The 15,139-nt window shown below is 46.2% G+C and overlaps 1 pseudogene; it reads left to right on the top strand.

Moving 5' to 3' along the window:
- The first annotated feature begins 1,209 nt into the window (after nt 1-1,209).
- Nucleotides 1,210-4,593, top strand: LOC101360295 (glutathione S-transferase Mu 5-like; annotated as a pseudogene).
- Nucleotides 4,594-15,139: the final 10,546 nt, after the last annotated feature.

Raw genomic sequence — 15,139 nt, 5'->3', positions numbered from 1 at the left:
ACATCTATGACTGTGGTTATAATCCCATTTCAGAATGGGTTGTCTTTGTTATGTTAATAAGGCAGGATTAGCGTAGGGAATGAGTTTTTCTGATTGGCCAGGAGTGTTTGTTCCTTGTTGTTGATGTTAGGTGCCATCCAGTGGGTTCCAACTCATAACGACCCTATGAACAACAGAACGAAACACTACCTGGGCCTTCACCATCCTCACAATCTTTGCTATGTTTGAGCCCATTGTTGTAGCCACTATGTCAGTCCATCTAATTGAGGGTCTTCCTCTTTTTCTCTCTCTAATTTACCAAGCACCATGTGCTTCTCCAGGGACTGGTCTCTCCTGATACTCTCCAAAGTACGTGAGATGAAGTCTTGCTATCCTCCCTTCCAAGGAGCATTTTGGCTGTACTTCTTCCAAGACGGAGCTCTGGTGGTGCAATGGTTAAGAGCTTGGCTGCTAACCAAAAGGTTGGCAGTTCAAATCCACCAGCTGTTCCTTGGAAACCCTGTAGGGCAGTTCTCTCTCCTACAGGGTCGCTTTGAGTTGGAATCGACCAGACGGTAATGGGTTTGGTTTGGTTTTTGGTTTTCTTCCAAGACAGATTTGTTCATTCTTTTGGCAGTCCATAGTACAGTCAATATTCCTTGTATTGGTGCTGATTTAAGCTCTCTGGTTGTAGAGCAGTCACATTTTGTCCTGACTCCGGCAGCTTGAGGCTCACATAGTCCTGGGGAACTTGGTACCAAGGAGTGAAGACTGAGCAAGGCCCTGAGAAAAGGAAGGCAAAGAGAGTTGCTCTTCTAGTATTTCTGGCTTGTCTTCCCAAGTGCACCGTGGTCTTCCCCTGGACCTAGCAGAAGTCTGAACGCTAGCAGAAGAAGCCACTGAGGGGTCCAGGGGTCTATGTGCCTTTGGTTTCTGTGTTTCCAAACCTCGGCTTCCCGAATCTTCAGGACTGGTGGCAAAAACAGAATTTATTCCTTCCTGCCCTCAGGCCCTGGTGCCCAGAGCTGGAGGGCGGGTAGCGGCGGCTTCAGTGTCCACAAACTAGGCAGTAGGTGGGACAGGGATGGGAGGTGGGGTGGGGAAATGCACCGAATCAGCGGGGTGGTGGAGGGGCCCAGTGTCGTGGATAGCCCGCTCCTAGGATGGCCTGGTAAGGTGCGACCTCAGCTCCCTTGAAGCAGGTCAGCTGAGAAAGCGAAAACGTGCACCATGTCCGTGACTTTGGGTTACTGAGACCACTGCAGGGTGAGCAAGGGGTCCACCTCCTCAGGTGGTACAGGGGTGCCATGGCAAGGAAGTGCTGATTCTAGAAGATTCCTCTTTCAGGCTTTGCTGGAGCTGAGCCCCATCCTACAGCCTGGCCTCCTCCAGGCTAAGTACTTTGGGCCCACATGGGGTGGTGGTGGGGTGTAGTGAGAGGCATCAGGAGCTAGCTCGGTGAGGTTTTCTTGCCTGTCTTTCTGCGGTATGGGTGGCACCAGCTTACCTGGAGAAGTAGTCAGGCAGTCAGGATCTCTCCATCTCTGACTCCTTCCCTGTGCTTTCTGTCTCATTTGGCACATGCGATCCGATTACTCCTGGAATACACAGACTCAAACTATGAGGAAAAGAAGTACATTGAGGGGATGGTAATGGCACCCTTGTGTTGGCCCCTCTGCCAACTACTGCTGATTTGGTAACCTGTTGACCACCTCTGCAGGGCTTCCACCAGCTGCATCTGGGGCCTGCCCCTTCCAGGGTTCCCTTTGGCTGTGTAGTTCTGGCCTGCCCGCTCAGGATGCTGAAAGGGAATTGCTGCCCCACCCCTTATTAATAACTGGAATTGAGTTCACCCTCAGGGCTTGCCTAAACCTTTTGTAAGCCTTACTCCTGGGAGTGTGAGACTTAGTGATTCTGTCAGATTCCAGATCTACCAGTCTCAAGAAGTCTTGCAATGACTCTTCGTATGGTTTCTGGGGAAGGAATGTTGGACTACAAGAAAGTTTGTTTTCATTTCATTGTTTCTACCACTGCTCCTGACTACGACAAAAGCCAGTGGCTGAATGAGAAATTCAAGCTGGGCCTGGACTTTCCCAATGTAGGTGCAGGGTATGGGGGAAAGTGAATGGTGTCTCTCCCTCCATCTCCTTTCCCCAGCCTGGAGGTTTTAGGAGCAGGTGCCTTCTGCTCCACCTCTCTCATTCCTGGTGTTCTGTGGTCCAGGTCACACATGTACTGTACATATATTTATTTAGTGCCTACCATGAGCCAGGCTCTCAGTGTGCGAAGTCCCAGTCTGTCCTTGCTTAGGGGATGGGCATGCTGGGGAACCTGATGGTAAAACAGATCTGGCTGGTTGCCATTGCAGCTGCCCTACTTAATTGATGGGGCTCACAAGATCACCCAGAGCAACGCCATCCTGCACTACATTACCTGCAAGCACAACCTGTGTGAGTGGGGCTGAGGGCAGGTGTGGGAGCACAGGAGGCCATTTCCTGGGCTTGGCTGAGGTGGGATGCTGTCTGATGTGAGGTGAGTGTCTGATGTGTGGGCCACAGGTGGGGAGACAGAAGTGGAGAAGATCCACATAGACATCTTGGAGAACGAGGTTATGGACACCCGCATGGAGCTGGTCAGGGTGTGCTACAGCCCTGATGTTGTGAGTTCCTGGTGGGCTGGGCCAGGGCAGCATTTGGATTAGGAGTTGGGACCCTTGCTTTCCTGTCTACAATGGTCTTGTTTGCCATTTGAATGCTTAGAACTACTGTTCCTCCAAGGGGTCCCCTGTACTGCTGCCAGAGTGACCTTCAAAACCCTAAATCTCATCAAATGAAAACTCTGAATCGATCCCTTCCAAATTTAAGATAAAGCCAAGACTCCCCAGTGTGGAAATTAAGTTCCAAAACAATGTGTTTAACTTGTTTTCCTACTGTCTTTTCCTTGGTACTGACAGGATTCTCATATATCCTGATTATTAGCCACACATGTCACCACAGAGTCTTTCTTTGTGCAGGAATGCCCTCTCTTTCCTCTTTTCTTTTAGCATCTCAAATTCTCATCTTTCAGGAAATGGCTCAAATGTCCTCTCCATTCTTGTGCCACCGGGCAAGCTACAACTTCTACTTTTTAACCTGAGCTTTTGTACTTCCTGTTCCTTTACATCTGAGTTGTGCACTCGGCCAGGGGCTCGCAGCACTCCTGGGTCTCACTGATAGATGGGTTGATGGTGATCAGTGTTAACAGATTCAAGTCAATGTCATTTTCTTTTGGACCTTCCCATGCCTCTGACAGGTGGGCTTGATACATAGTAAAAACCCAAAACCAAACCCATTGTTGTCAGTCGATTCTGGAAGAGGCTGCATAGGCCCAGCTCACTATTATTTACTCCCCATTGCTAACTGCCACATTGTCTCATGATCTTGTCTTTCCCTCCGGTTCGAGTGTCTACAAAAGGTTTAAGATTAGCCGATGTTCCTCCTTGGACGGTGGAAAACAAGTGATAATGAGCTAAGGATGAAAAACCAAACAAAGCACCCATCTTGTGACAAGAAAACCAGGATGTCACCAGATAACCCCCAAGAATACCAGTAAAGGATTAACTCACCTGTGACATGACCACCTCAAGGGGGAACTCATAAACTTCTAAAACCCATAATCCTGTCCCTATAAAAGCCTTCAGCCGATCTCCAGTTGGGAGACGGGTTTTTTGGAGGATCTATTCCCCTCTGTCTCCTGTATGTCAATATATAGTAAACCACTTGCTGCTCACCTCACCCCTGTCTCAGAATTGGCTACTGAGGTGGGCGGCTCCAATCCACGTTATTGCGGTAAAAATTCCGGCTCATAGTGACCCTGTAGGACAGCGTGGAACTGCCCCATAGGGTTTCCAAGGAGCAACTGGTGGATTCGAACTGCCTACCTTTTGGTTAGCAGCTGAGCTCTTAACCACTGTGCCACCAGGTTTCCTGATACATAGTCAGGGTCTACTAAATGCTGGTTGGATTAAATGGAAGGCTGGGTACTGGCCCAGGGGCAGTCTAGGGAGGACGGCGGCTCACCTGTGGCCAGCTGGATCATTGCAGCAGTGGGGGAGCTGCCTCTCTGCCCAGGGAATGGGGTCTGAGTATGGTGACAGCTGTTTTCTGCCCCAGGAGAAGCTGATGCTGCCGTACTTAGAGGGGCTCCCTGACAAGATGAGCCTCTTCTCACAGTTCCTGGGGAAGCGGCCGTGGTTTGCAGGGGACAAGGTAAAGGGGAAAGGAGACTGGCAACACAGGGTTGTCATTCCTCCCAGATGACAGTGCTTCTCATGCACTCGTCCGTGGCTTTCTGCAGATCACCTTTGCGGATTTCCTTGCTTATGGTATCCTTGACCTGAACCGTATCTTCGAGCCTAAGTGCCTGGACGTGTTCCCAAACCTGAAGGACTTCATGGCCCACTTTGAGGTGATGCCCATGATCCCCCTTCCTCTTTGATGTTTCTCTTTCCTTCTCTCTTCTCTATGACACTTTCCTAGCTTTGGAGCTAAAGTTAACAATAACTAGCATTTATGGAGCATTTGGTTTATGCCAGGACTTGTGCTAAGCATTTTACATATATTGTGCCAGATTTAATCTTCACAACATTACTACAAGGTAGATAGAACTATCACTCCCATTTTACATATGAGGAAACTGTGGTGAAGGGGGTAAGGAGTTTGCTCAAGGTCAAAAAGCAAGTACGGGCTGTGCTGGGCTTCCTGACAGCTTCTATGGGCAGGAGTCAGTGGCTCTCCTTCTGTGCTGAAAGGGAAAGCTCAGGCCCTTTTACTGCCTGATTTTCACAGCCCAAGAAAGTACGGATGAGGGAGAACTTGAGGAGTGTGTATGTAGCTGGCAGTAGTAGGACTGAGACAAGGTTGGATTGCTGGTAAGTTCCAAAGACACAGACAGTATTTGTACTTGACTCCCAGAAAGCTTTACACCAATCCAGTCCACATTGTGGGCAAGTTCTGAAGTTATCAGGTCAGTAGAGGTGCTGGGGTTTGAGTATTTATGTGGGTGCCCCTGTGAAGGATTTTATCTTGAAGTGTTCTATGGTGGGACGGTGTCCTTCCCTCCATTCTTCTGCCCTTTCTACTTCCCTGTTGTCTAAGGTCTTCCATCTCTGAGACGGGTCAGTACATTTATTTTAACTCATGTTCACTGACGGTCTCCTGTGGGTGAGGTACTGGGTCAGGCACAGTGTGGCCTGCAAAAATGGCCCTGCCCTGGAGCCCACCTTCTGAGCTCAGTGTGGTTTCATAACTACAGCTACAGCAGGTGTGTGGAGCATGTGGTGCCAACTGGGTGGTAGGGGAACAAACACAGCCTGGATCCCACCTCACAGCCAGTCATACATCACACATAGGCAACTGTTTTGAGAGAGCAACCCAGTGTACTTGATTAAAGATTTGAGAATTTGAGAGTTGCCCAACTGTGGTTTCAGTCTAGAGTTCTTATTCCTTTACCCCTTCCCATCAAGAGATCTGATTTCTTGGATAGTTCTCGTCAACTTCTGATACTGGTCAAGCTGAGCACCTTGGTGATGACACAAGAGCTAAGATGACTGTGAATGTCGGCTGTGGACTGGAGCCTGCAGTCTGCCGGGGTTTGGTCTCATTGGGTTTAAGAAGGTCCAGATGTCTTTGAATTCTTTAAAAAGTTAGTTTCATATGTCATGGTCCCCTTAGCTTGAGGTGAGGTAGGTTGGGGCAGAGTGAAACTGTGCTCAGTTATTAGGCTGAGAAGCTTGGACTCTGTCCTGCAAGTGGAATAATTAGAGCCTGGCCTTCCCTGGGATTGCTAGTCCAACTTCCCTTACCAAACTTCATCTAGATTGCTGAGTCATTCTGTGAGATCAGTGCCTCTCTTGTAGGCTGCACAGGCATGTTCTGAGCCCCTTTGTTCTGCTCAGGCCCCATTCTGTGTGCAAACCCTGGGAAGGCTGGCTGGAACCCAGAAGCTTCCCTCTGCAAATGGAGAAAGTTTGTTCCACTGGAAGTGAAATATCCTCCAGTGGGGGAAGGGACAGGGTGCAGCAGAAGGAGCCCAGGACTGGAGAGAGACAGAGCCAGGCTGGATTCCAGCCCTGTCCACTGGCTAGCTGGGTGAGCAGTTGGAGATGTTTAATCTCTGTGTACCTCAGTTTCTCTTCTGATAAATGGCAATAGTAGAATGTAACTTGCAGTGCCATCCAGAGAATTTTGTAATCCTATATTATAATCTCTAGTAGATATAAAACACCTAGCAGTGTAGGATCTCCATAAGTGGGAGCTCTTGTTAGGATACAAAAAAAACCAAACCTGTTGCAGTCGAGTCCATTACGACTCATGGCAACCCTATAGGACAGAGCAGAACTGCCCCATAGGGTTTCCAAAGAGCTGTTGGTGGATTCAAACTGCTGACTTTTTGGTTAGCAGCCGAGCTCTTAACCACTGCACCACAAGGCCTTCCTTATTAGGATAAGATATTTTTTTAAAAATGAAAGAGTTATCTTACTAGATTCTTCAGTGGGGCAGCAAACCTAAGCTTTGGTCTTCTGTTTCTCACCCTCAGGGCCTGAAGAGTATTTCTACCTACATGAAGTCCTATGCCTTGTCTTTGGAAAGCAAGCCCTATAGGGCAATAAGTATGGCCTGTAACTACAGGAGGTGGGAGGAGGAGCCAGTCCTGTGCCTGCTGCCTGGAGAACACTCCCCCAACCCCCCTTACCCCAGCACCAGCCCTCTCCTCTCTGTCCCTCATTTTCACTCTATTCCCCTTCCCAAGGCCTTATTTGTCCTCTTTTCTCCACCCCAGCCCCACTCTGCTCAGGCCCTTTAAAGCCTCAGCTTCTACTTCCCTGCAGCCAAGTCCCCCTCCTGACTTCTCTTGTCCCTGGAATAAAGCCAACCAGACCACCCTTCCCCTCAGTGGCGCCATTGCTTGGAGGAACTGCCTGGGGCCCTGGCCTGTAGGGCTGAGCCCTGAGCTCTCTGTTCTACCCTGAAGGACAGTATGGCTGGTATTCGGGGCCGCTCCAGCATGGTCCCTGGCCCAGCCCCATCTGATCCCCAGGTAAGGGCTGAGGCACACCTGCTGTGTCTTGTCCTTCTGGCTACCTGGATACAGGACTAACTCTGGTAGTGGTGGTGGTGGTTGGGGGAGGGGATATCTTCCATTTGTTTTCTAGTGTCCAGGGCAGTGCCTGGATGGATTGCGGGCTATGTGGGGGGAGTGGAAGAACAGGGTAATAAGGGTCATTGCTCATTTTTGTCCCCTCTCTATGTCCTTTTGTCCTTCATCATGGGGCTCTCTACAGAAAGGGGGCTCCTCTGTGCCTGAGGCCTTCATTAATTCAGCTTTCACTGAGTCCATGAGGACCTGTGTGTGTGGTTCTGAGGGCACCGGCATGATGGGGAAGGGACTGAGCAGTCCACAGGGTGTGAGGTCCTGGGGGACTATCTTCTGTCACCCTCTCCTGGAAGGTTTCACTGATCCGGATGCCACTCCTCTCTGTTCTCACAATACATCTCAACAGAACATATCTACCCATATTGTAACAACTGTTTTACTTGTTTTTCTGCCCAAGTTGATCATAATTCATTGAGGATTGAATTCATGTCTTATTTGACTTTTTATCTCTGATATCTATCACAGTGCCTGGCACACAGTACATATTCAATGAAAGTTGGAAACTTGAAAGAATTATCTCTAGGCAAGGCCCTGGAGAACTCTATGGTCATGACTGGGATTTAGAGCTCTGGAGGGAGCTATATCTGCCATTGGTGATATACAATAAAGTTCACAAAATTTTAAATCAATATGTCTGTGGGGATGAGCCATCAGCTCTCTCTAGCTTAAGTGGTAATAAGCTTTAGCTGCCAGTTGGAAAGCTTGGCCAGAGATGGGCAGGCCCTGTTTGCTGGACCAATGTGTAGCAGATCTGGGTGGTGAGGAGGTGGTGTGGGCGTTTCTATCAGGTCATCCACAAAGGAGCAGGACTCATCGAGAATCATCTGGCTGAGTAGGGTCCTCATGTCATGGTCAAATTGTGGATGTTGGCCTTGTTGAGGTACAGCCTTGAGACCTGGCCCATAGCAGACAGATGGCTTGGAAAAGAGTCTTATTGAGGTTTGTCCAGATGGTCACTGCCTGCAGTGCACTTCTGCAGATATTAAATAAAAAGGGAACAAGAGGAGTAACGTTAAAGAACGTTAAGAAATAAAAGACTAATTAAAAAGATAAAACTTGGTAAGATAAATGTAAGTAAGCTAGAAGTTTATGAACCTGGTAACATATAAGTTAGTGAAGCTAAAAGTTTATTAAACTTTAGAATTTAAAGACAGAAATGATAAAAATGAAGGGGAAAAATAATAGAAGTCAGGGTGACACTACAATAAAGGATAAGTAATTAGAATAAAAATATTAAATCAGATTAAAACAGGTATATGTCTAGAGCAGGGTTCAGCAAATATTTTCTCTAAAGAGCCAAGTAGTAAGGATTTTAGGCTTTGCAGACCACATGGTCTCTGCCAACCACTCAACCCCGCCCTAGGGTGAAAGTAGGCATGGACAATCCAAAAGCAAATGGCAGGGCTGTGTGCCAATAGAACTTTATTTTCAAAAACCAGTGGCTATAGTTGGCTGACTCCTGACCTAGAAGCTCAAATTTAAAGGACATTACTATAATAAAATAAAATATTAGATTTGGTATTTAAAAGGTGATTAACTATGTATGGAAAAAGAACAAAATAACCCAATGCTTTAAAAAGATGGAAGATCTAATAAATGAAGACAGTCGCAAATGAAAACAGTTTCTAAACACTATTCAAATTATAAAAGATGAAAACATACATTTCAAAGTCTGGGGTAGAAGTAGCACATCCATTGGTTCAAACAGAGGCAATCAAAAAAGATGAGTGTATTGTGGCCAGGATCTAGCAGAGATCCAGAGACCTGGGGCTCCTTGGGGCTCCTCCAGTGCTCACACCCCATAAGTGTGTCTCTCCTTCTGGATGGGGAGGGGGAGCTCACTCTCTGTGAGCATGGCTGCCTGCACGGTGTCTCCTGCATTGGTGTGAGCTGTCATCACCATTGTTAATTACCAGTTCCCCATGCTGAGTATTCCCGCTCATCATTGTATTAGAGAAATGATTAAGCTGAAAGAGACCTCAAGACAGTAGTTTATAGAAAAGAGAAGTTGATTCTTCTTTTGTGTCACAGATCTATGGGGAACAGTCCAGGTTGATGGGACAGACCTGCTCCACAGAGTTATTCAGGGACTTAGGCTCCTTTCATCTGTGGCCCTGCCATGTCCTTTGGTGCTTCCTTATGAAGTTCATTGAAGCAATTATGAATATTAGGATTTAAAGAGAGAAAAACAGCCTAGAAAAGACTTTCCCATTCTACAAATGAGGCAGAAATTGCATATGTTACAATCATTCACATTGGTGAGACTCAGTTGTGTGGCTATACCTAGTCACAGGGTAGACCCCTATTTCTACAGAAAAATGGGAGAATGGATTTTGGTGGACAACTGCCATCTCTGCTAAACCCAGAGAAGTGGGCATAAAGGTCTATTAAGCTCAAGTCCAGGAGAAATCTTGGGTTTCATGCAGTGATTTAAAGTAGGTGGAATCACTTAGGATTCCTCGTGCCAAAACAAGGAATTTATTAAAGGTATCAGGTAGCTCTATCAGTCCCTGATAGGATCACGTTGTCGGTTGTGGAACCTAGGAATCCAGGAAACGTGCCTGACCACAAGTGGGATTATTCTAGAGAAGGCTCCACAGTCAATTCTGGGCACAGAACCAGAGCCCCTACCCATGACCCGTGGCACTGGTTGCAGTCTTTCAGCACTGCAGCCTCCAATATCCTAATCCCTCCACCACTACCTTTCCCAGAATACAAATTCTGCTCTCAGGGCCTGCTTCTTTGGAACTGAGGTCCTGTACCACTGTGTGAAGTTAGCAGAGCCTGGGATAAGACCTGTACCTCAGCCACAAGGGAGGCTGGAAGAGCAAGTGAATTAGTTAGGATTAAATTTTGTTGGATATGACCAAATAATAAATGTGGCTTAAAGAGGCTAGAAGGTTATTTCTCACGTAAAACAGGTTTGGAGGTAGACAGTCAAGGCCTGGCAATGCTAGCTTCACCTTGTCTTTAAAGAGTCAGCTTGCCAATTCCACCATCCTCAGCATGTGGTTTCTATTCTCTCGGTCACTTTATGGTCAAAAGTGGCTGCTAGAGCTGCTGCTATCACATGTTTGTTACAAACATAGGGAGGGAGAAGGAAGAAGGGGGGTTGTTCCCTCCCTTTTAAGGAGAATTCCCGGAGGTAACACCTCTGATTACATTTCATTGGCTAGAACTTGATCATATTGGAAAAGATGTCTTTTTACTGGGAAGAAATGAGCCCAGAAGAAATGGAGATTTTGTTAGCAAAGAAGATGGGAAGAACGGATATTGGGAGTCAAGTAGTCATTTTCTACCTTGGGGAAGTGAGACTTGAAATGTGAGAAATTCAACACCGATAAGAAGGGTGTTTAAAAGATGCAGAGGAAAGACGTTTAACATAAACTTATTTTTTTCCATATGTATACTTCCAAACAATCATTACAATAGCACCAATGCTCCTGCCTAACATAATGTAACCCTCCCTCGTACAAATGTAAACAAGCTCAACCTCTTTCCCCCCAAAACAGGAACAACCCAATGTGTCATCAGCTACTGTACCCAGTCCCAAGTACAGGAACCATGGGTAAAGAACTTCTTTTTTTTTGTGGTAAAATATACATAACATAAAATTTACCACTGTAACCATTTTAAAGCATACAGTTCAGTGGCATAATAAGGCTTTTATACTAAACACTGATGTCAGCACCCTGAAGTCACTCCCTGCATTGGCGCTTGTCTCCATCTCTCAGGTTTGCTGTTGTCCCACTCCACTAGCCTACATTTTCCTCACTAATGTGGCGCTGTGAGGCAGCATGAGTGAAACCTTCGTGGGTGGCAGACATATGGAGACCAGCCCACCACCATGTGATCACTGTAGACTTGGAAGCAGAGAGCTCAGGATCTGACCCTGATGGATTCTGGAACAGCTCTTCCCATCAGCACTAATTGTCACACCCCTAATTCATCAGATCTGGCTTCTCCCAACGGACTCCACTGTGTAGTGCGGCCCCCATCAGCACCCCAGCCCCTGCCACCCGCCACTAAAGTATGGTCCTGTCCAAAATGCCCAATGGCCACCTGCACTTCCTCCATTCCCCCAGTTCTCCTCCCATTTGAAACAATTTTGGAAGGAAGCAGATAGGGTTTAGGTCACAGTTCAAAAAGAGTATCTGTGAATACAACTGGAAACATTTCATCACAGAAGGTATAATACAGATCTATCTAATTTAATCCTCCTTCAAACTTCTAATACAACACAAACCTTATCTTGCTTGTTCTAGTCCCATCCCTCCATACCCTTGAAAACACTCTCTTCTATTAACCTCAGGTTCGCCCTCTATCTCCATGTCTGGTCACACAGCAGCATCTGTTCACTTGGAATTCAAATATATTCACATCCATTAAACTTTTTCTTCTGAATTGAAGTCCCACATGTGAGTCACCTGTAATTATTTCCATGAAACCTCATAAGAACAATTACAGGCCATCCCTGTTAGTTTCAGAAATGTTTCATTGCAATTTGCCCTAAGCAAGGAGAAGACTTAATTGTGCTCATGAGGTACCTGTACTTAGACCAAGCAGCAGTTGTTCAGACAGAACAAAGAGATACTGCGTGGTTTAAAGTCAAGAAAGGTGTGCATAAGGGTTGTATCCTTTCACATATTTGTTCAGTCTGTATGCTGAGCAAATAATCTGAGAAGTTAGACTATATGAAGAAGAACGGAGCATCAGGATTGAGGGAAGACTCATTAACAACCTGTGATGTGCAGATGACACAACCCTGCTTGCTGAAAGCAGAGGACTTGAAGCACTTACTGATGAAGATCAAAGACCACAGCCTTCACTATGGATTACACCACAACATAAAGAAAACAAAAAATCCTCACAACTGGACCAATAAGCAACATCATGATAAACGGAGAAAATATTGAAGTTGTCAAAGATTTTGTTTTACTTGGATCCACAATCAACGCCCATGGAAGCAGCAGTCAAAAAATCAAATGATGCATTGCATTGGGCAAATCTGCTGCAAATGATCTCTCTAAAGTGTTAAAAAGCAAAGATGTTACTTTAAGGACTAAGGTGAGCCTAACCCAAGCCATGATGTTTTCAATTGCCTCATATGCAAGTGAAAGCTGGACAATGAATAAAGAAGATTGAAGAAGAATTGAGGCCCTTGAATGACGGTGTTGGCAAAGCATATTGAACATACCATGGACTGCCAAAAGAATGAACAAATCTGTTTTGGAAGAAGTATAGCCAGAATGCTCCTCAGAGGCAAGGATGGCAAGACTTTGTCTCACATACTTTGAACATGTTATCAGGAAGGACCAGTCTCTGGAGAAGGATATCATGCTTGGTAAATTAGAGGGTCAGCAAAAAAGAGGAAGATCCTCAATGAGATGGATTGACACAGCGGCTGCAACAATGGGCATAGTGACCTTTGTGAGGATGGCACAGGACCGGGCAGTGTTTTGTTCTGTTGTACGTAGGGTCACTATGATTCGGAACCGACTCGACAGCACCTAACGACAACCACAAGGAGCAAGCAAGACTACTGAATCCTAAAACCCACTCCAGCCTCAGAGTGCTTAGCTGGTCCTCCAGGACCTCGTTGTACCTGAACTTGGTCCTGACTCCACACATTTCTACCTTAACGATCTATATCTCTAAGAACAGGGCACTCCGTATTTCAGGTTTTTTTTTTTTTCTTAGTGCATCTCCTACCCAGAATAGGCAAGAATTTAAAAAAGAAAAAGTTTCTTGAGGGCATTAAGCACTTGTATGAAGCAAACTCTTCTCCCTCCAACTGTCATTAGAAGGGGATCAAGGCATTGTTTTGTTAAGGGCCTACTTTGTATCAGGCTCTATACAAGCACTAAATATAAAAATTTGATTAAGACATAGTCCCTGCTCTCAGGGGACTTAAAGTTAATGGCAGAGGCAGACATTTAAGTAAGCAAGTATAGTTCAGTATGCTATGTGCTGATCCCAGAAAATATTGAGATTTAAAATAAGTGCATTTAAATCAGCCAGTGGGAAGGGGAGGCATGCCAGTCAGTTTAAGCCAAATCTCACTGTGTGAACACACTTTCTTACTTGCACTTCCATTGTGGTCAGCCAGGCCCTGTTCTTCTGGTCTGTCAGAGAGCAAGACTGATGGAGGCTTTGACATGATGTCTGCTTTCATGGTCATCACAGCAGTGGAAGTACTGTGGTGACAGGCACTGGCTCTCAAAGCTTCTGCTGGAAAATGAGTATAAATTCTACTTACATATAATTGACCAAAGCAAGTCAACAGGCTACAGTTTAACTTCACAAGGGCAGTGAAGCTTCCCCAAAGGGAAAACAATTAGAAAACTCTGGTGACCAGCCCTAATGATTTCTACCAGGCTTGTCAGATGTGGCCTCCAGATGAAGTGACTTTGAAGCCTAGATTAGAAGACAAGTAGGCATTAGGCAGGCTGAGGGCACCAGGGGAAAAGCATGCCAGGCAGAGGGAAGAGTGAGTACAAGAGCAGGAAGATCAAAAGAGAACATGGTGATTTATGTAACACTGATGTGTTCTAAGCACTCTAGAAACATTGACTTAATTCTCCTAACAACCCTGTGAGGACGGCTTCATTTTATCAGAGAAGACACTGCCGCACAGGAGCCACAGTTCACTAGTGGCAGAGCCAGGATTTGAACTCACACAGCCTGACTCCAGAGTCCATGCTCCTAAGCACCCCACTATGCTGCACCCCACTATGCTGCTTCCACTATGGAGTTAGAAAGGCTGGGACCTAGTGCTCCAGGGCAAGGAGAGGGGCACATGGTAAGCAATGTAGCTGGAAAGGAAACAGAGGTCAGATTATGAAAGATATTGTAAGCCAGACGAGATAATCTTTTTTCTGAGGCTTTAGAAACCTTTCAACATATTTAAGGAGAGGAGTGATGTGATAAAATTTGCATGTTAGAAAAATCACTGCTAAATTTCAGTTCCTTTCCTCTGGCCACCACGCACCTGGGCTCCTTAAGTCCCTCTTTATCTATGTGGCTCATTTGTTCCATCTTGTTCTGCAGCTGAAGGTCAAGGCAGGTGCAGTTTCTTACTAAGGTGTTCTCATAAGCCCTCCTCAGCTGGCTTTAGGGGCAGACTCAGGTCCATACATATCAGCATCCCCTACTCTACTCATCCCATCCATGGAACAGCAAATACAGCTAATTTTTCTTTAATCTTATAAGCTATTTACTTCTAAACTGGAAATGCCTTAACCCAATTGCTCCACCTTCAACAATGAATAAAAGTCTTCCTAATACTTTTTTGGGAACTCCTGCACCAAATTCAATCTGTGCATCCATCACAAGATTTTTAAAAACGCTCTTACTGATCCTACTTGCATAAACCCGTAACCGATATTACTCATCTCTCAATATTTGTGTGGCCTGGGGTGACAAGTTTTCACCCACCTCTTGCCTACAGGCAGCCATTGTGACAGTATTCCCTTTTTGTCCCATGCTGGAATTAGAGTTAGGGGCTGGTTGGGGGCTGGGGAACCCATATCGCCTCTGGAAATGATCTCTCCCATCTCAGTGACCTCCCTTGCTTCCTGGGCCTGACCTGAGTGTTTGCATTGCTTCTAGTCATGTCATTCATCTTGGGTATAACCTGAAGTGGAATTTCAGCAACAAAAATAATGACTGGAAAAAAATTGGAACATGTGATTTGTCTATAGTCTGTCTAGCTGGATTTCAGTGAAGTACATTCCACCTGCGGCTCTGTGTTCCTCCTTTGCTCATCCCCTACCAGGTTGTTCTCTTCTGTCATCTGTCTCTCCCAGGATTCTGTTCTCATTCACTTCTCAGAAGACTGCAGGGCCAGTTTTCTGTTTGTTTTCATGCTTCCCTGTGGTGACCAGACTCTTAAGATGGTCCCCCGTGATCCCACCTCCTGGTACTCACACCCTGTGGACTACCTTCCCCTTGAGTGCGGGCAGGA

Source organism: Trichechus manatus, unplaced genomic scaffold (assembly GCF_000243295.1).
Source record: "Trichechus manatus latirostris isolate Lorelei unplaced genomic scaffold, TriManLat1.0 scaffold00297, whole genome shotgun sequence".
Lineage (NCBI taxonomy): Eukaryota > Metazoa > Chordata > Mammalia > Sirenia > Trichechidae > Trichechus > Trichechus manatus.
Note: the sequence above shows the minus strand (reverse complement) of the source record. Positions and strands in the feature narration are given on the sequence as shown.